This window comes from Lepisosteus oculatus, chromosome 14 (assembly GCF_040954835.1).
Source record: "Lepisosteus oculatus isolate fLepOcu1 chromosome 14, fLepOcu1.hap2, whole genome shotgun sequence".
NCBI lineage: Eukaryota > Metazoa > Chordata > Actinopteri > Semionotiformes > Lepisosteidae > Lepisosteus > Lepisosteus oculatus.
In genome coordinates, this window is record NC_090709.1 from 28,952,012 (window position 1) to 28,973,315 (window position 21,304).

Sequence of the window (21,304 nt, forward strand, 5' to 3'; positions counted from 1 at the left end):
TTCCTCATCGGCTCCGGCCTGTAATCAGAGAAACCAGGGTGCTTACCTTTCTCCCTGATCAGTCTCGTTGCCTTTTCGTACGATGCGTCCGTAGCCATGTAGGCCTCCATGTATCTCTCTGCCTTGTTGTCCTGGAGGCAGTAGAGATCTCCGGCCACCAACTGCAAGATCCCTCGCAGGAAGGTCATAAAGAAGGCCTTTGCAGTCGGCATCGGCTCCGTCTTCTTTGTCCAGTGGAACCGGATCAATGTCCTCTTGTCTGCCATCTCTGAGGGAGAAAAAAAAAAAAAGGAGGGAAAGAGAGAGAGCAAAGGGAGCAGCGAGGGAGCCCTGGCCTTTGTCCTTGTGGGCAAAGCCCAGCTAGGTGCAGGCGCAGGAGGAGAGAGAGAGAGGAGAGCGGAAAGTGCTTCCGGGTCTCAAGGAAGAAAGCAAGCACCGCGGGCAGGCCACGTGTACCTGCTCCCAGCCAAGAGGCCAAGGAGGCAGAGAGAGAGAGAGCGAGAGAGAGAGGGAGCGGATAGCGCTTCCGAGTCTCAAGGTGGAAAGCAAGCACCGCGAGCAGGCCACGTGTACCTGCTCCCAGCCAAGAGGCCAAGGAGGCAGAGAGAGAGAGAGCGAGAGAGAGAGGGAGCGGATAGCGCTTCCGAGTCTCAAGGTGGAAAGGAAGCACCGCGGGCAGGCCACGTGTACCTGCTCCCAGCCAAGAGGCCAAGGAGGCAGAGAGAGAGAGAGCGAGAGAGAGAGGGAGCGGATAGCGCTTCCGAGTCTCAAGGTGGAAAGGAAGCACCGCGGGCAGGCCACGTGTACCTGCTCCCAGCCAAGAGGCCAAGGAGGCAGAGAGAGAGAGAGCGAGAGAGAGAGGGAGCGGATAGCGCTTCCGAGTCTCAAGGAAGAAAGCAAGCACCGCGGGCAGGCCACCTGTACCTGCTCCCAGCCAAGAGGCCAAGGAGGCAGAGAGAGAGAGAGCGAGAGAGAGAGGGAGCGGATAGCGCTTCCGAGTCTCAAGGTGGAAAGCAAGCACCGCAAGCAGGCCACGTGTACCTACTCCCAGCCAAGAGGCCAAGGAGGCAGAGAGAGAGGGAGAGAGAGAGAGCGAGAGAGAGAGGGAGCGGATAGCGCTTCCGAGTCTCGAGGAAGAAAGCAAGCACCGCGGGCAGGCCACGTGTACCCACTTCCAGCCAAGAGGCCAAGGAGGCAGAGCAAGAGAAAGGGGGAGGGGAGAGGAGAGGAGAGAGCAGAGAGAGAGAACGTTACTGCCGGATCCCACCCAGCTCAGCTGCTGCTTGGCCTTAACCCCCTAGGCTCAACCTAGAGCGATACCAGCTCAAGCACTCTTCAGAATCTTCGATCGCCTTCTAGACCTTTGGAAAGACAAGAACTGCGGGCATGCCACTTGAACTTGATCTTAGCCAAAAGGCCGAGAAGGAATAGGTTTCTTTACGGCATTCCTGAACTCTTTGCACTAATGAGCCCGGGCCTTTTTCCCGTCTCGCCGCTACGCATATGGGTCTTTTTCCGCTCTCCTACTCCCCATGGCTAGTCCCTTTGGATGTCCGTGACAGGTGCCCCTTTGGAATAGTTTTCAGAAAATGTGAGAAAAGGAAAGTTATGTACAGTAAGCTCTCACACACAGCTCTCAAACACAGCATTAGAGATTGGAATCTGATTGTAAAAAAAAACTGCCCGTCTCCCCGGCATTTAACGTTGCTGTTGTTTTTATTTTACATATTGTTAGCATTTTAATGAATTGTTAAAAGATTTATACACAAATCGCTAAATACAAAACATAAAAAACCCAACTGTATGCAATTGACCATTCATATTCCTGAATTTTAAATCCCTGTGTTTATCTGTGTCCAAGTGACTGGTGCAGCTATTTTGAAAGCATACCTCAAGGAGGACTTTACACGCAGTCTGGGGTATTTAGCTTGTACTGTGTGCCCTGTTTGCCTTTGTAAGCATTTGTTTAAAAAATAAGTTCACAATACGATAAAAACAGAGAAAGCACAAACTTAATAATATAACGATTCAAAATCAAAACCAAATCATATGAAGAAAAATCATATGACCAAATCATAAAGAAAAAGAGTCAATTTCCGCCTGCACTGATATCCCTTCAAATGTTTTAGAAGAACTCTTGACGTTAATAGAGTAGAAGCCTGCATTTCTTCTACTAAACGAGACTATGGGGAGTGAGTATTTTGATGTCGAACTGGGATTTAAATAAAGAGGAACACTACACTACATTGGGCTACGCGTGTGACAAAACGTTTATTTTAGACCTCTCGATAGCTCAGTTGCTAGCTCTTAAAACTGTAGAAAAAACAGCGAGTATGTCTTATGTCCCTGGTCTGAATCCAGTTTGAAGGATGGTGTTTTCTTGTTCCTTAATCAAAAAGTGAAAATTGCGAATTTGTCTTTCACTTTGACGTTCACCCGAAAGCTCAGTATACAAAGAAGTAGAGGCTCCTGTTCTGAATAATTCCGCTCTGAGACACCTGCGTTAAGTTAGCGCTGAGTCGGCTGGCTGAGCATGTTGCCTCCTTTACATTCAATAGGAGCCCCGACACTAAGAGAAACGTACAGAAATGGGTTTTATCGGGAACTTTTCATGTCCAATGCACTTGACATCTCCCACGGGCGACAAAGTTCATTTAGGACACCTTTCTTTCTTTCTTCTTTCAGCAGGAGTATAATAATGGCAACAACATGTTTGGAGTTCGGCATTTCATTTAGTCTGCGGAAACATCGTATCGGAATGAACTACCTGAGATAAAAGAGTAATTGCGGCTTCAGATTGTTTTTACAGAGCATTGCGTTGTTCTGTTCATGCTGACTACACGCTTTAGATATGTCATTTACTGCAAGCGTTGCTTTTCCAGGTTTTTCTGAAATTCCTCGCATTTGAGCCAGCACTAAAATATTTCATTCCCGTCGCTGAATACATCGTGGAAACGGTATTTGCAACGGAATGCTGTCACACATGAAACCTTTTTGTTTGTTCTGAAGTTTGAAAATGAAAATAAAACGGGGGTCACCTCATAGGCTTGAAAGAAGTCCAAGCAGCATAAAAACCCGCGAATTCTCACAAATTGCATTGTGCTGCACCTTTCTTCTGCTGCTGTTATAAATCAGCCTTAAACATTTGAATGCATACCTTACTGCTGCTAATCACATTCACATGTTTATGAAGCTTTTTTCTGTCCGTTATGTTTTTGCTAAGCAGTTTCTCCGTTTTCCTCGTACTGTGATTGTCAGCGAGCACAACAAGACTGAAACAGTGTAAAAGCAGGCAAAAAAGACAGGGTAAAACGCCTGACTGTCGGGAGTGGGATTTGAACCCCTGCCTCTATTTGGAGAGTGAAACACAAAGCTTAAAAGACACGAAGCTGTGAATTTGCTGTTTTAAACCGCTCGACTATCCTGAAAAAATGTGTGCTGATTGCACCAGTCACATCCGATTTTCTGTAACTTTAGGATGATTGATACGACTGGACAAACACAATTTGTGGCATTTAGCATGACATGGAAAACGGTACCAGAGCATTCGGGTCCGGACTACCAGACTCAGAAACAGTTTTTACCCCCGCACTATCAAACTATTAAACTCCCAGCCTCTCTCACTCTCTCCTCACCTCTCACCTATGATCTGAACCTCACGGTGCCTTCTTTCTTACCAAAAACCCAAACACACATTGAAAATCTACCTCTACCATACATGTCAAAAGCTCACTCCCCATCATTTCTATCCCTTTATTTCATTCTTTTGATGCATGTTTTTGCACATAACCTGTTACCTTTTTGTTGTTTTGCACGCTGCCTGTTGTTTTTTGCACATCGGCTGTTGTCTCTGTCTTTCTTTTGTTATACAATTGTATTGTTGTTGTGTTTTCTTCTTTGTACTACTTATGTCCGAGAGCTTGCTAAATAGCATTTCGTTATACCATATACCTGTGTATGAGTATAATGACAATAAACTTGAACTTGAACTTTAAACTTGAACTTGAACTTGACATAGTCTTGCAGGCAGTATATTATTTTATCGTTTACTCGTTTAAAAAAACACGGTCTTCTCGTTTCTAAGTCAGATTTTTAGTGCTTTCGAACGTTCCTTCCAACCTGGACTGACAGCTCACCCGATCTGTTTGTGATCAGACCATGGAGTCGGGGGCTGTACAAAGCGCACGTTCCTTCCCAATGCTGAGGCGATCATTCAGAAGATGGGTGTGAAGAGAAACAAGCTTTGTCGACTAAAAAACAAGGCAGGATATGCAAGAATACTAATCACTGGCGACAGTTATGTTCTCTTACTATTGAGATCCCTACATTGTGAGTTTTTTTAAGACTTTGAAACTAAAGGAAAGCGGTGACAAATGAAACAGGAACGGGTGGGGTTTGAACCCACGCTCTTCGGTTTACGAGACCGACGCCTTACCACTTGGCCACCGTGCCTACTTGTAAGCATGGGAATAAGGTTGTTCAAATTATTTTTTTCTGAATCTGGTTTACATCGCCAAATGTAAACCGGAGGCAGCAACAACAATAAAAGGGATACTTGTCCTTAAACTCGGACGTGATGTTCTGCAGACATGTGCACAATGTCCTGTTTTCTTGCAGTGTAGACATTTTGCTGTTCACGCTCCGCATTCATCTGCTTTGTGCGTTGTTAGTCCGCACCTGTAACATGTAATGTCAGCCGTCCCCTGTTCTTCTATTTCTCTAGCATGACTGTGTCCTGCTGCTCGGCTTTTGATTGTAAATTTTGAGCGAGCGCCCCGTTCAGTGTCACTTTGTCACTGTGGTCAGAAAGCATTCTTGATTCTGCTTGAGCTGCTTCATGAATTCTAGCGACTGTAAGAGCTCTTTCTAGTGTCAGCCCTTCCTCCTGCAGCAATTTATAGTCTCTTATGTGCACATTTTTCCACAAGTTGATCTCTTAACATGTCAGTTTCCAATACTCCAAAGTCACAAGATTTAGCCAGTTCTCTTAGTGCAGTCACAAAAGCATCAACAGATTCGTCCTGAGACTAAGTTCTCTGCCTAAATTTATGCCGTTCTAAAACCACTTTTCTCCGCGGTGTAAAGGAAGCGTCTAAGACAGCTACAGTCTTTTTCTCCAGGGAGGTTGGCAAAAATCCGCTGCACGGGAGCCCCGATACAGTGCAGTAATGTAGCACGTCTCACAGCATCCTGAGCTTCTGTAGATCCACTGGCTATTTAAAAAAAATCTGTACGACTCCATCCATATCTTGTATTCCGTATACAAATCCGGAGCTCCGAGGTTCAGTGGAAGCGGTGGAAAAAGCTGGGCATAAGCAAAGCTTCTCGGCGCGGCTGCCATATCTTCCATGGCGCTAGCTAAACGAAAAGTCCTAAAATTCAAAAGTTCGTTTCTACCAGCAAGAGAACTAAAATTTGCAGTGTTCTGCCCGCTTTGAGTCCGTCAAGCACTCATCTCTCGTTGCAATAAATGTTTTGTATCTTAATAAAAATACGTTTTTATATTATTTTAACTATTTTGTTAACTACACAGATCATGCCCTTACACCATATATTCCCGCCTTCTACTCTCTCGTTCTGTTGTCTCGCGATGTCTACTCACTATACTACATTTAGCATGACTTCTTGTTGCAGTTGAGCTCAAAACTGGAGATGATCTCCATATTCTACCGCTGTAACAAGTCCGAAACATAGGACACAGTACACACTTTTTAAGTGAAGTCAGGTTGTTAAAAAATTAAACCAGCGACCTGTCACAGAAACGTACCCCAGTCTCCCGCGCAACAAGCGGGGGTACTCAGCACTATACTAACGAGGAGCGCTTGTCTGCAGCTGAGCGTCAGCTCTGTTTACTGTCAGCAGTCATTGCCTCATTTCCAAAGACTTTTTCACCTGCTCTCAGCTTTTCAAGACAGTCATAAACGCTCAAGAAGTAATTCATGTCAGTTGGAAGTCTGTTTCTGTTGTCTCAGCTCTTGATAAAGAAAAGCCGTGCGTGGGAGACTCCCTCTCTGAAGAAGTTTGCCGTCACCCTGCGAGGGAGAAGAGCCATCAATCACCGAGGCAACCACTGAGACAGTTAACATTAAACACGTGAAATGCGAGATGTTGTGATTTTTTTCCCGCTTAAGGCTTCTATCGTTTCTACTCTAACGAGAAAGACCTCTTTATTAGAAGTGAGATTTTAACAAACGTCTCCAGGGTTAACTGCGACCTGAACGCAACGCCTAAGACCACCAGCCATCTTGCCTGTGGTACTTAGAGCAGCGCTCAATAAAAATGATCAGAACCCGAAAGCGCTTCTTATGCGGATCAGTATATTCCGATTCCACTGGTTCTGCAGAAGAAATAAGAAAAGCCAAACTCAAAGCACTGTGTTGCCATTACGGGTACTCTGCAGCTGCTTTAAGATCTACTCACACCGTGTTGCCATTAAGGCTACCTAGTTAAAAAAAAAACTTATCGTCACCTTTTTGAACGTGATTATTAGACACCCATTAAATCTCCACCGAGGTTTCTTGAGAGATCTTCAGCGAGCGAGTATTAAAAAACTACGTCGCTTCCAACCTCTGCTGTCACTGTAAACTCGGACGTGATGTTCTGCAGAGTTGCAGTGTGCCTTTCCTCTTGTATTCAAGAGTACTCACTGTGTGAGCTCCTCACTGCGTGTTCTGTACTCTACTGTGATTTAATTTATTACGTGGAGTAGAGTGACAAGATCTACTTGAACACTTTCGGTTTGTGAAATGAAACACTAAATACACTACTGTAAATACAAGTAAATACAAGTAATGGACAAGTAATGGACATTTAAAATAACCAAGTACAGCTAGAACAGTGAAAGATTAAAGACTATTTAGAATGACATTCACAATAGACTTAAGAACAGCACATCCGCCCGAACAGGGACTTGAACCCTGGGCCCTCAGATTAAAAGTCTGATGCTCTACCGACTGAGCTATCCGGGCTCTGAAAGAAAGTCGACACTGTCGGGATCCTCGCAAGTCACGTGTCTCTTGTTCCGAAGAGCAGTCATACCTGACCCGTCTGGAATGACCACTGACAGACTTTATCATGAAGCGACGGCACCACTCCCAGTAGAATGAGTGAGAAATACAGCATGACATGGGTAGTTAAGGGGCTCCCACAATCCATCTTTCCTCACATTACTGATTTTTTTCAATAGCATTTGGACCTTTTTTCACATTCAGATTTTTTTCTCATTTAATAAAATCTTTTAATCAACAACATTAAAAAGAAAACAAATGGAACATTTTTTGGAACAATAATTAAAAAAAAATCTTTCAATGCCTTGGTTGTATACGTGTGCACACCCTTTATAAAGGGAGTTGCAACAGTGCTGAAATGTAAAGAGCATTTCTGTAGAGAAAACAGCATTTTTTCTGCCTTGATGTTAAGCTTAGGGAGCCTGTCTTTTAGAAATTCTATTTCTTCACACCCTGCACAGCCTCCCGACAGACTAACGAATATTTTTGGGAGAAATTGGCTCACACACCGGAAGACACTAACGTTTATTTACGTTAGAGTATATGAATAACAGTTTAACCGAAAAAGTTTGTAATTGTGATTTTGTTAAAATTTAATAAATCGTCTATCATCAGTAAGTAATTATTAAGAAATTGTTTTATTTCATAAACTATAAGACAATTTAGAGAGTTTATAGGTCATAAACGTCGCTTATGTTCTTTTAACTCTAGCGTTCAGGATCCAAACCCAGGTGCGGACGGTTGTGTTTCTTGAATCTCTTGTAATCATCAAAAGTCGATGTGTAGTCCTTCAGTACTTTCTCGAGTTGTGCCATGGATATTTTATACGATCAATACTTGTCATGCTCTTTTGCATTTTCCTTAACTAAATTAGTTCAAATAATTTAGGATTTAACAGAACTAAATGAGGTACATTTAAAACAGCAGCGCAACTGTGCAGCACGTCGAGTGTGCCTGCATTTAATTGTGTAAACCTGGCTCTCTCTGAACACGAGCAAAGAGTTCTCACTCAACAGAAGATTGCGATGTGAGTACTGTAATATAAAGCACCTGGAGATGCCAGGGATTGAACCCGGGACCTCATACATGCGAAGCATGCACTCTACCACTGAGCTACATCCCCGATGAAAAAGTTTATGGAACAGACTTAGAGATGTGCAAGTGCTCACTGATCACACCACTCACGAAGAATGCCTGCAGTTTCCCACTTTTGCGTTTCTTCTACTACAGAGTAAATTCATAGGAATGAAAAAATAAGGAAGGAAAAATAATCGCATCGAAGCTTCAAGAGGCTGGGCACAAATTAATCTGTTATTTTTGCATCCAGTTACATGGGCGACGGTGGTTGATTCCCAGACGGGGGAGTGCTTTTTTTTCTACCTCCTTACTCGACTGTCCTTCAATTCTATTTTATTTGAAACCTATTTGCATCTTTTAAGTGCTCTTGATTAAACTATGCATAGAAAAACAGCAGTACTGATGATTTAACGTAAAAGGGTGAAACAACGCCCCAACCACAGGAATGGTAACAGGAAGGATCGTGTTCTTATTTAATATGTCCTTTTGGGATGTCTTGTCAATGCACACAGGCGGTAGAGCTGAATAATTTACTTTTAGTTCTTTCTATACCAGGAAGAAAGGAGCAGACTTTAACTTTAAGAGGCAAAAATGACACCTTGTCAAAGCTAATATTTATTAAAATGACATCACAACAAAAGAGTGGAGCCTTGAGTGAATAAAGCCTTGAGTGGAGCCTTGAGCTTTCATTGGATGTCTGTGTCTCTATAACTTTGTAGGTGAGAGAGAGGATTGTGATAATTTGCGGGTGCTTCTCGGGAGTGCGTTGGTGGTACAGGCGCCTTCCAAATAATTGAGTCAGTTTTTTAATCCCAGCCAGTGCAAACCCAAATCTTTTCAAGATAATCTGTGGTCCGCTAACACATCTTTTGAAACACTACAACAGGTAACACCCCGTGTGAAACATCATGAGCATCTATTAAACCTCTCTACCTACCCGTTCCTCACAGAGACATGACGAGGGTCTAAAGGGACATTTTAGCATTCCGTACTTTCCTGTGCAGTCAGGCCAGTTCCACTTTAACTGCGCCCGACAACGGAGGTCGTTTTGAAAACTACGAGAGTAAAGGAAGAGTAAAGGATTGGAAGCTAGGGAGTTTCAGGTCTGTGTTTTTATTATAGGTTCTCAAATCTGAATACCTTTTCAAGAAGTATTTCAGAATCCCAGTCAAATCCAGTACGAATGCTGCATAGATCTGCATTGAACAATTAGTATACTGTTTGTCCGTTGAATCAAACACGCCTTATGAAGCATTTCTAAAACAGGAGAGATTGTTAGGGAATGCGTCTTCCTGTAAAAATAAAATGACTTCAAGGGCACTATAAGCAGAGGTGCTCTACAGAAGAACTATAGCCAGAGATGCCAAAGAGGTCGAGATTTCACCACGTGAGAGAAAGCATCTCAGAAAACGAAGTTGCGGTCATTTCCACGCCTCATAAAACCACTAGGTCAAACAACAAGAGCTGAAGAGCCGCTGTTGAGAGTAACACGGCCGAGCGCTCTAAGGAGCTGGCTTAAACCTCCAGCCTCTTCAGGAGCATCTGTTGGAGTCACACTGCTACAGTGTATCGCCTTGTTAAGTATCCCTTTTATTGTTGTTGCTACCTCCAGGCGATGTAAACCAGATTCAGAAAAAAAATAATTTGAACAACATTATTCCCACGTTTTTTCGAAGGTGCGGTGGCCAAGTGGTAAGGCGTCAGTCTCGTAAATCGACGATCGTTTTATCAAACCCCACCCGTGCCTATTTCGAAGTCTTCAAAAAAACTTGCAATGTAGGAGTCTCAATAGTAAGAGAACATAACTATCGCCAGTGATTAGTATCCGTGCATATCCTGCCTTGTTTTTTAGTCGACAAAGCTTGTCTCTCTTCACACCCATCTTCTGAATGATCGCCTCAGCATTGGGAAGGAACGTGCGCTTGGTACAGCCCCTGACTCCATGGTCTGATCACAAACAGATCTGGTGAGCTGTCAGTCCAGGTTGGAAGTAACGTTCGAAAGCACTAAAAATCTGACTTAGGAACGAGAAGACCGTGTTTTTTTAAACGAGTAAACGATAAAATAATATACTGCCTGCAAGACTATGTCAAGTTCAAGTTCAAGTTTATTGTCATTATACTCATACGCAGGTATAAGGTATAACGAAATGCTATTTAGCTAGCTCTCGGACATAAGTAGTACAAAGAAAAAAAACACAACAACAATACAATTGTATAACAAAAGAAAGACAGAGACAACAGCCGATGTGCAAAAAACAACAACAGGCAGTGTGCAAAACAACAAAAAGGTAACAGGTTATGTGCAAAAACACGCATCAAAAGAATGAAATAAAGGGATAGAAATGATGGGGAGTGAGCTTTTGACATGTATGGTAGAGGTAAATGTTCAATGTGTGTTTGGGTTTTTGGTAAGAAAGAAGCAATCAGCACACATTTTTTTCAGGACAGTCGAGCAGTTTAAAACAGCAAATTCACAACTTCGTGTCTTTTAAGCTTTGTGTTTCACTCTCCAAATAGACGCACGGGTTCAAATCCCACTCCCGACAATCAGGCGTTTTACCCTGTCTTTTTTACCTGCCTTTACACTGTTTCAGTCTTGTTGTGCTCGCTGACAATCACAGTACGAGGGAAACGGAGAAACTGCTTAGCAAAAACATAACGGACAGAAAAAAGCTTTGTAAACACGTGAATGTGATTAGCAGCAGTAAGGTATGCATTCAAATGTTTAAGGCAGATTTATAAAAGCAGCAGAAGAAAGGTGCAGCCTTTGTGAGAATTCGCGGGTTTTTATGCTGCTTGGACTTCTTTCAAGCCTATGAATTGACCCCCGTTTTATTTTCATTTTCAAACTTCAGAACCGAATAACAAAAAGGTTTCATGTGTGACAGCATTCCGTTGCAAATACCGTTTCCACGATGTATTCAGCGACGGGAATGAAATGTTTTAGTGCTGGCTCAAATGCGAGGAATTTCAGAAAAACCTGGAAAAGCAACGCCTGCAGTAAATGACAAATCTAAAGTGTGTAGTCAGCATGAACAGAACAACGCAATGCTCTGTAAAAACGATCTGAAGCCGCAATTACTCTTTTATCTCGGGCAGTTCATTCCGATACGATGTTTCCGCAGAATAAATGAAATGCCGAACTCCAAACATGTTGTTGTCATTATTGTTACTCCTGCTGCTGTAGTTTTAAGCTTTAATCAGTGGGTATGTAATGTTGTAAAGGGGCTGGACTACTTTGTTCAGTCCAAATTCCACTATGTGAATTTATGCTTTTTTAATATAAGCATTAACAATACAATGCGTGCTCAAAAACCGTTACTTATAAGCTTAAGAAGCGGCAGTGTTTTGACAAAGTGTGGTATTCGAACAGAAAATGCTGAAGTGTTTAATACTTGCTTGTGAGCAGATCTCCCTCGATTTAGACAAACTCTTGTTCGGCCGATGATTTCAGATCAAAATCTGAATCAAGTGGAAAGAAAGCTGAATTACGCTGGGTACTGGGTATCACTGTTACGCCATCAGGTCATGCTAGGAGGATTGGGGGGATGAAATTGACACAGAGGGACCCAATGTGGGGGCTGAACCCACAGTTCTGAGATTAAGAGATTCTTGCTCTATGGACTGCGCCTATATAACTCTTGTGCTCCAGCAGTAATGTTTCTGGCTGTGGATGAACATGACATAATAGACTGACAGCAGGAACACGTGGCCCACAGGCAGTGACAGTATCGCTATATTTGGTTGCAGTATATTGTGTTGAGAGCAGCAATAACTTTCCTGCAGAGATGGGAGTGCCTTTAATAAAGCTCTTTCAATCAGACAGAATAACAGGAACTGACCTAAAGTTTCGGCTGTGGATCCATCTCCACATGGGGGAAAGAGACAGTAAAATAGCGATGAAGAAACAGAAAGATTTGTGCTCGCTGCAAAGTAGGAAAGAGGTGGTCAGACACATAAAACAGCTTGGTGATAATTTGCAGCGACAGTTTTATGTTATTTAGTACACGGATTTCTCTTCATGTTCCTTAAGATGTGTAATTTGTATGTTGGTTGTATGAGAACAGTTTCTTCTTAAGTCCTGTCAATTGACAGTGGAGAGCTAGCTGGTGCACATCTTCAAGAAGACTCTCTTTAAGGCAATTACAATTTTCTTGAACAAATCTGTGTCATATATTTTTTAAATAGTTTAGCTAATGAGCAACGAGAGTATAAATGAATTCTCCCAACCTCCATTCGAAGATAAAACTCCATGTGCGAGTCTAAGTTTCCTTGAAGCTACTGATGTTCGTCATTATTGGACATTCCCGGTGATATTGACTAAGGAGCTCAATTTTGACGTGTCGTAGTTCAACATGTGCAAAACACTCGTATCCCCTGCAAATATCGGCAAGGTCAGTGATATTCTCAACAATTTGTGCCATTGCAATTCGTGCAATTCGTGCCATACTTTTTCGAAATGTATTCTGACATGCCAGGATCAGAGGGTCATATTTAAAAAACTGGTGCATTAAAATTTCTTGTACTTCAGGATTTTGATAGTCTGTTACATTGTCTTTCAAACGTTGGTGTCAGAACTGTGAGACATTTTCATAATCGGGGGGAAGGCTGTAGCAATAAGCAGAAAGTGCAATCACCTTTTCCCAGTGTAAGTCCGTGTTGTGGTGAGTTTTTAAAATCGGTTTGCGATTTTCTGAAATATATTCCATACAAAAATATAATTTGGACAGTCGCTATTTGGATATTCCCTTTCAGTGAAGATGTCTACAGTATTCCAGCCGGATTAGTACTGATTGAAGAGAGCCATCTACAGGCGAAAAGCGACATAACATCACAGCAGCAGCATTTAAGGTGGAACGAAAAACACGCATAAGAAGCTGGCGAATAAGAAGCTACTGTAACTTCAGCCTCGTAGCAGACCCTGGGAGGCATGCTCAAAATAATCATCTTTCCCAGTACTTCAGAGTCATATATAGATCGCTTTACTGCAATTTAATTTGATTGATGGGAGATCTGATGCCATCGAGCCTGTACTGCGCTTTCACATTGAAATTGAAGCCATTTCTCATGCTTTCTCTCAGTGTCCGGGCTGCAATTGCGTGTAAAGGAGACGACTTGAAAATGAAACGTGTAATCACCTTACAGAGGGTCTTCACGACGGGGTGCGTCAGCTAGTTCTCCATTATTGTCAGTTTACTGGACTTCTGAAGAAACCTATCTACAACGAAGATACAAACTGCACAGTTTAAGGCACATGAAGAGAAATCTGTTTGCTGATTGACTCAAAAAATATCGATACAAATAATCTGCGAGGCTGATTTATTTATCCGACCACCTCCCTCCGTCCCCCTTTGCTGTTAGCACAATTCTTTCAGTTTCTTTTCTTGTATTTTCCTTGCTATTTTAGTGTTCCCCATGTATAGATGGATCCACAACCGAAACCGTTTTCACCCTATGTTTCTGCACACCTTGCACAGCTCCAGTGGTGCAATTGGTCAGCACGCGGTACTTATACAACAGTGCACAGCGGAGTTATACCGAGGCTGTGAGTTTGTGCTTCACCTGGAGCAGTGTCTTTAGCTACTGAAAGCAACTGTCAAGTTTAGATACTATCAGGTATCTGATGGAGATAAATTAACATCAAATGAAGAAGTAAAGGTTTACTTCGAGTCACAATCAAATAAGGCTCCACAGCTGAAACATTGTGTTTCCTTCTCTTTTCAGCATGGAATAAACCTTGACTTTTTCCTTTGAAGCCCATGCATGCTGACCCAGCTCCCTACTTAAATTACCATCAGCTGTGTACCTCCAGCTGACCTGTACACAAATATATGAGAGAGGTCTACTGAGACGAGAGGAGCACTGAAGACTTGAAAAAGCTCTCGCATTAGACTCTGTTTTTGTTGTTCCCCAGATTTGTTTTTAATGTTCTTTTTCTTTTGAAATTGTTGCGTTTGTTTTTTTTTCGTAGTTGTTAGACAACTACCGGGATTTACCTAGGTTCCTGGAAGACTTCTTGTTTTGTGTTTGTTGTATTTTCGGGTTACAACAATTGTTTTTTTCTATTGATAGGACCCCACGCATTACTATGGGAGTAGTTAACATTAGTTCTTACATTGTACAGTACCTGAAATTACCACATAAACTACTACTCTGTTTCCATTTTTTTGACAGGCACAAGTGAAGTTTGTTTTTCCTTGCTGCTGATTGGTAGCTACAATGGGTCAATTGCAATAAACTTATATTCAATAAACTCCGCTGAAATTTGTCAGCAACTCTGTACTAAACCTGTTCTCAATTGCAACAAACCTAAAATAACAGCTGCTGCCCGTTAGATGTTACTGCATTAGGAGTCTAGCTTAAACCACCTCTTCATAGGTTTTAAGCAACTCAGTAGCGGACTAAGCAGAACAATTGATCACATCAGAACTGTCTTGTAATGGAAATAATGTACTCATTAAGTAACAAAGTTATGCACCACTTGCTTGAAAAGTATTATTATATTTAACGACAAAAATTTGCAGACACCACAAATATTTATATATATAAATATTAACACGTATTTATTAATAAAAGTGTTATTTATTACTAATTAACTTCCATGTATATCTTTATTAGTAGCTGTATTACAAGTAATGCATAAGTCTTTATTATAGTTAGTTTTCAGTTATCCTGGGGAGGGAAGAGAATGGAAATTAAGGAAATAAAAATTTAAAGGGCTTTTAAGTCTTCAATGTGTTCTGTCATAGCTGTGTGTTGTCATATCTGGGTGTTAATTTAGTATATTTGTTGTATTATTTATTGTGATTTGACACTAAACTTGTTTTTCTCAGGAGAAAGCAGTAATATTTTTTTTTTAGTTTTTTGAGGGTACAGAAAATTGTATTGTACGGCCAAATGTAAGGTTACATTAAGAAACCCTTATTGTTACCTTTTGCAACGTTATTTATTTAAGACGGTTCTTCAGAATAGTGTCCCTTACGTATCTGTGACTGTGGTCCCACAATAACGGTGCTGAAATAGCCGGAATGTGTGGGAAGAAGATGGAGATGGAACAGGAGGCTTATTCAGTCGATAGAAAGGTTGTGTAGGACTGAACACACTACGGTTATGGTACTGGGTTTAAGAGCATTACAATCCTACAGTCTCCTGATCCATAATCAGATGCGTTATCCAGTGTACCACTGGCCCTTGTACCGCATTCCTCAAGTGCACCACTATGAGCTTGCGCCGCTACAATAATAAATCGCCCCAGTCCAAATTTTCTCAATTAGGTGTACGTTTTCTATGTGTATTTAGTTAAACAGTCTTTCATTTTGTCTGTTTTAAAAATTGCATCTCTTTAAAACAGACAAACGAGTTTATGTGTCGCGCTGAAATTCACACATGAGGGAATTCAAACGAAAGAAATCACAGAAAAGATATCGCGCTTAAAAAGAAATCCAGAGTGGAGATGCTGGTGATAGAAAACGATGCATGAGATGCTTTACCTCTGAACTAAACTCGGCTCTTTAATTGTGTTAGGAAGAGTGAATAGCCAACAGTGTACATTTTAAAAATCAAAGCAAGACAATGAGACACGAAGAGAATTCGGAACACGAGCCTCTCCTTCATTGTTTAATGAGCTTTTAATGAACGCCTAAGTGAAAGACAAATTCACTATTTTCACTTTGTGATTAAAAAACACTTTTATCACGTTAAGCACTCCTGATGGTGTCGAATAGTTCTCTTTTCTACCCTCATCATTTGAGGATCCCCAGCTAAAATATCTTTTTAAACTACAACAAAATTGCAATATTTTGAATACTATTTAAGTTTACATAGTCACATTCCCGTGATATTGACTTAGGCGCTCAATTATTAACTTCTTGTAGTTTGACTTGTGCCAAAAGTTTGAAATCTCTGCAACTATCAGGATGCTTAAGGACATCCAAAGAAACCCCATCACATTTAGGGGAGACGGTGTTGAGGTCGGATTAATTTGAAATGCGTCTCTGGGGACTTTTGATTTACCAACGTTATGTTTAACTGAAGGATACGCTGACTGACTGTGCCATAGAAACTAACGCACATCACCTTTCTTCTACATTCACAGGTTTTTGGCTAAAGACAAAAAAATCTTTTTCGTTTCCTTGCCAGCTGGCAGTAATTCCTCTGCACTGACAAAACAGATGAGTATTTTATCTTTTGCAATTTGTATGGATTTTTTTAAAAACAAGTTGCTCCAAAAATTAAATGAACACTTCCATTAAATTTAATGTAGAAGCATGTTGCTGTCCATAATGATAAACTGTGTGGCAAGACAGGCACCACTGGGACTCAACCCCAGGATCTCCTGTTTACTAGGCAGGCGCTTTAACCAACTAAGCCACAGCATTCTCGCATCCTAGTGTTAATCCTGCATCAGCAGGGTCAGCTTGTCGGCACGCCCGTCTCCATTTGGTGGTTTGAGCTGACGTTGCCATGACGTTGCCATTAAATGCGACCGAGAATACTCCAACCAGAGAACTAAGCCATGGCATTGGCATCAGATATCCCTTTTACAGCCACTTGGACACATCTCAATTGCTCTGAGACACCTGCATTCAGTGTGCGCTGAGCCTGCTCGCTGAGCAAGTGACGAGAAATGGCTTATGTCATTATGCTTTTTATGTTCAATGGGCTGTCCACTACAGCTAACACTGAAGCGCAGCACAGGCTCTGTGGTTTGACATCTCGCAAGGTAAATGTTGAAATTGTAGGTGGAAGAGGAAAATTACCCTTGAGTATGGGGAAAGAGGCCAACTCATGTCCGGAGGGGGATAAAGTGTGTATGGAGGTGGCCTAGTGGTTAAAGCACTCTTCTCTTAGTACATGATACTCTACACAAGTAGGTTTGAACCCCATCCTCCTCGAGGAAGGGCTTTGACACATTTTGACCTTTTTAAACTTGGTGTGCTTTCGTTTCGTTTCTTCGCTCCTGTACTACAGCAATAATATTTCTATAGGTGTATGATCATGGTAGGCTGACAGCAGGAACATGTGGCCCACAAACAGTGACAATATCAGAGGTGTCTGCAGTGTGTTGGTTTGTGAGCAATGATAAAATAACTTGACATGGAAGCAGGTGTGCCTGCATTAATACAGCTCCATTGAGAGGAAAAAGTAACACAAGAACCAACTTAAATTCAACAGCACGTTTCTGCAGCTGAAAACGGAACCTACTCCACGTGATGATTGAGCTCACAACCTTGGTATGACTCCACTACAAAAGCACCACAACCTGACCAATTGCGCTACTGGAGCAGCACAGCACAGTAGCACATTTTCCTCAGTGCACTCAAACAGTGCTTCTTCCCTAGCCTACCAGCTTCAAGACTTTTTTAAATCGATCAAAGATTCATTGGAAAAGGTTTGTCGATGGGTCAGGTGGGAATCACACCCGGATTCACTGCTTGCAAGGCAGCTATGTTCATCATTATACCCAGGACTGGCGCCAGGGGAATGATCTGTAGGGGGGGGTCTGAAATCCTGAGGGGGGCAGTGATATTTTGGTTTAAACGGAGCCGTTGCAACCATCCAAGTGAATTCTCGTAAGCATGCCACTGATTAGTATTTCATGTTAGAAGATAACGACAAGCAATCTGGTATTTAGTGATAAAGAACAGTTCCACGTTCATCAGAACTCACGTGATTATTTTTGCCTGGAGCATCAACCATATGTGTTCATTTTTTCAACAACATCAACGGTAACGAGGATCTGAATCATTAAGAAATCATTGTAAAACCAACAGAAAGTACAAACTTCTATAACTACAGTCCTAGTTATATAACGATTGTAAGTATAAGGATAAACTACTGCAAGCCATTGGTCCACCTGAGCAAATAAGGTCATAATAATGTTGACACCCCAAAACATAGACACTATGTAACGTGCTGTTCCTGGATGGATAGCCCCCTGCACATCAAACAGTCTGATGTAGTAACTGTGAATTCGGGGTTAGTATAGTTATCTGACCATTGACAAAGTACAACTATTTTTTACGGCTCAAGTTCAGTAAGTGAAAGTGTTCAAAAACTTTTTATCCAAACCTTTTATCCAAAACTGAGGGGGGTGGAACTGTTCAGTTGAGGGGGCGATTTTGACATGCCAGTAATATTTTCACAAAACGTCCAAGAGTTACGAAAACACTTACTTTATGTATAAAGTACATTGTGTACACACTGTAAGTTCACAACGCGAGAAATACTGCTCAATATGGGATCCTGTCCAGGAATATCAGGGCTGTAAGGGGGTCAGATCTATAGATGTAGTAAACACATTAGTGGAGACAGTGTGTCTGTTCTCTGTATGAGAGCCGGACAGGAAGAATAATCTGTGGTCTGGGAAGAAGAGACCCTCGTTGGAAGAGCGACGCTTCTCACAGGAGAGAATGAAAAAAAAATCTTTTTCAGGGACGCTGATTTTTCTCCTTGGGGGAATTAAAAGCACTTACGGGGAGTGACCTTGTGGTGCAACGGTAGTGCATCTGATACCACATCAGAAGGTTGTGTGTTCAAATCATGTCGAGATTGGCTGATGTATGTTCAGGTTCAGCTGGTGCCGAACCCGGAAATTATACCATGCAGTTTGGTTTTATCTGTACACCACATAGATAATCTAAATGAAATAACAGAGCAGTACAGAACACGCATTCAGTAAATTACACAGCAAGTCATTTTGAACACGACAAGAGAAAGGGCACACTACACATCCGTGAAACATCACGTCCGACTTTAGAGACAGTTACATCACAGAATGGAAGTTTCAGGCCCCTTTTTCATTACAGGTTCAAACTAACCTGAAAGTTACAGAGTTTTAGGTCACTTTTGTATTAAAAAGTGTCTGAAGCCTGTAAATATAATTTGCCCTTTTTTAAATTGTGGATGAAATCCAATCCCATGTACCAAGACCTTACAGTATATTCATGTTAATTAAAATGCTATTGGACATTAGCTGGTGCTTTTTGTAACGATTTGCTATTTCATGCTGGAAAGAAGGAAACCTGACCAACGTTTGCTTTCAGGTGCGGTTCATTCACATAATGGACATCTATTTCTGAGTAGCCTGATTTAAAAACACACGAACCCGGTAGAAGTCGAACCTACAATCTCATGATGCAAAATCAGACGCGTTATCCATTAAACCACTGGCCAATCATGTAACTGAATTGCACCATGGTAAGTTCAGCGCTGCAACTAGTAATACACCATCCCATCTAAAATTTCTAAGTGAGAAACGTGTTTTCTACATTTTTATCAGTTTTAAAATATCATCTCTTTAATACAGACAAAGGGTTTGTGTGTCACTTTGAAATTCTGATTGATTTAGAATTCAAAGAAAAAGATGTTTTCTTGAACAACGCAGTGAAATTATGACATCTTTCACTCTACTTCTCTCTTGTAGTAAAGCAGACCTTGCAGTGTGAGCATTTACTCCAGTAAATTAGGTCATGTATCATGTTAAATCACTTCTTCAAAACAAAACATTTCCTGGTGCAGGTTTTCTCCATGAAAAAAAATACATTTTTCCCTTACATGATTTCTCGTTTTTTTTTTCCATCAGAGTACAGAAAGAAGAAAAAAGGGAAAAGCAGTGTCGCAAAAAAACTCCATCGCCCTTGGGAGGATATGAAAAGTGCCCAATAAAAGCAATTTCTCTTCATTTATCTTAGCTTCAGGGCTGCTATTGTGTGTAGAGGAGGCAACTTGCTCAGCCAGCAGACTCAGCGCTTACTGAATACAGGTATGTTTTGAGTGTCATGCTGATCGTCTTATAAATGCAAAAGAAACTTTTAAAGCTGATAAAGTAATTTGCATGTGGCTACAACATCCCTGGAAGAGAGATTTTATCAGTTGCACATAATCGATATTTTTTACTTTTTGTTCAGCACTGGAAATCTATTTTTTTAAGTTTTCTTAAGAAGATCTCATGAAGTATTGCCAGGACCTACCTTTAGCACTCAATAGCGATATTAATGGAGTAGAAATGTAAGATAAATTGATGATCTGAGCTAAAATAGTCCTTACGCGCCTCCTGTAACAGTGTTCGTATTCATAGCAAGTAATATTCTTTTTCAACCCCAAACGTTGCTATTGCATTAAGCTTTGTGTGACCATTGGAGGTTTCGGTAGCTTCTGGAGAGCGCACTTTTCCAAATTGGAACCTATAAGAACATTATTCAAGGTACACCATGTCCAAGAATCGTTCATCGGGACTAGGATTAATATCAATGGAAAGTACTTCAAGATTTAACTGAAATATTAAAAGAGTAGGAAAGCATTTAAAATAGAAAAAATCAGTTCAGATGATATTTAATTTTTGAGAAATGGGCACATACTGTACATCAGCTCAGTGAGCAGTGCGAGGTGCTCTCCTGGAGATGATGATAAATTAGTTAAAATCATGTGATAGAAACAGCCAGCACAAATGGCTGTGTTTGTGATTATGTCACTTCTCTACTATAGCAGCGTTGATAAAAGACCCTCTGAAAGCAGTAAAGCACTGCACAACTGAATTCGTTGCTATTTGGAGAAATCCACAAACTCGTGTTTTTCATGTGCTTTAAAAGACAGCCATACTCACCGACAAAATAACGACACTGCAGCTGATTTTTTCCGAAGCACAGTTGACCTTTCTGAGCCAAATGATGAAGCTCACCCAGTGAATACTATAGCAGAAGGTGGAGGAAAGTGCAACTTTGTAACTACTGCAACCACAGGGACAACTGCAAGAAGCAGAATCAACTTCCCATCGAATGGTGTTGTTGTCTGAGGTACGCAATGTGAACGTGTGCAGAGAATCCCACAATCTCTTCAAAACTTGGACAAAGTATTTCTGATGGAGTGCTGTGCGCAAAGATTGAATAAGCTTTGCTCCTGCCGATGATTCTGCGTGAAAAAGCACAGCATTCAAGTTTCACAGAAAAATGCACCATGCCTACAAAACCAATTTAAAAAACAATTGCGGCACACTACGATTCACACTGACTCAAAAGTGATCACGGCAGATGTTGTTCCCTGCATAATGCTGAAGGGACCAAAGAGCATTGCTGTTGGGAACACAAAATGAGGCTTTTTTATGCCTTGATGTTAAGCTGACAAAGACTATCTTGAAACACCTAGTTCAGTCTCTCGACAGACTGTCAAGCAAAGCTTTTACCCATTGAACTCGCAATAGAAGGAAGGTCTTAACCCACC

General features: G+C 41.5%; 3 non-coding genes across 3 annotated transcripts; all 3 read right to left on the minus strand.

Annotated features, from left to right (window-relative positions):
- Positions 1–4,380: 4,380 nt before the first annotated feature.
- Positions 4,381–4,452, minus strand: trnat-cgu (transfer RNA threonine (anticodon CGU)). Its single transcript has one exon. It is a non-coding gene; the product is annotated as a tRNA-Thr (tRNA).
- Positions 4,453–6,895: 2,443 nt separating this feature from the next.
- Positions 6,896–6,968, minus strand: trnak-uuu (transfer RNA lysine (anticodon UUU)). The gene has a single exon. It is a non-coding gene; the product is annotated as a tRNA-Lys (tRNA).
- Positions 6,969–8,058: 1,090 nt separating this feature from the next.
- trnaa-cgc (transfer RNA alanine (anticodon CGC)) lies at positions 8,059–8,130 on the minus strand. Its single transcript has one exon. It is a non-coding gene; the product is annotated as a tRNA-Ala (tRNA).
- Between the last annotated feature and the right edge of the window lie 13,174 nt (positions 8,131–21,304).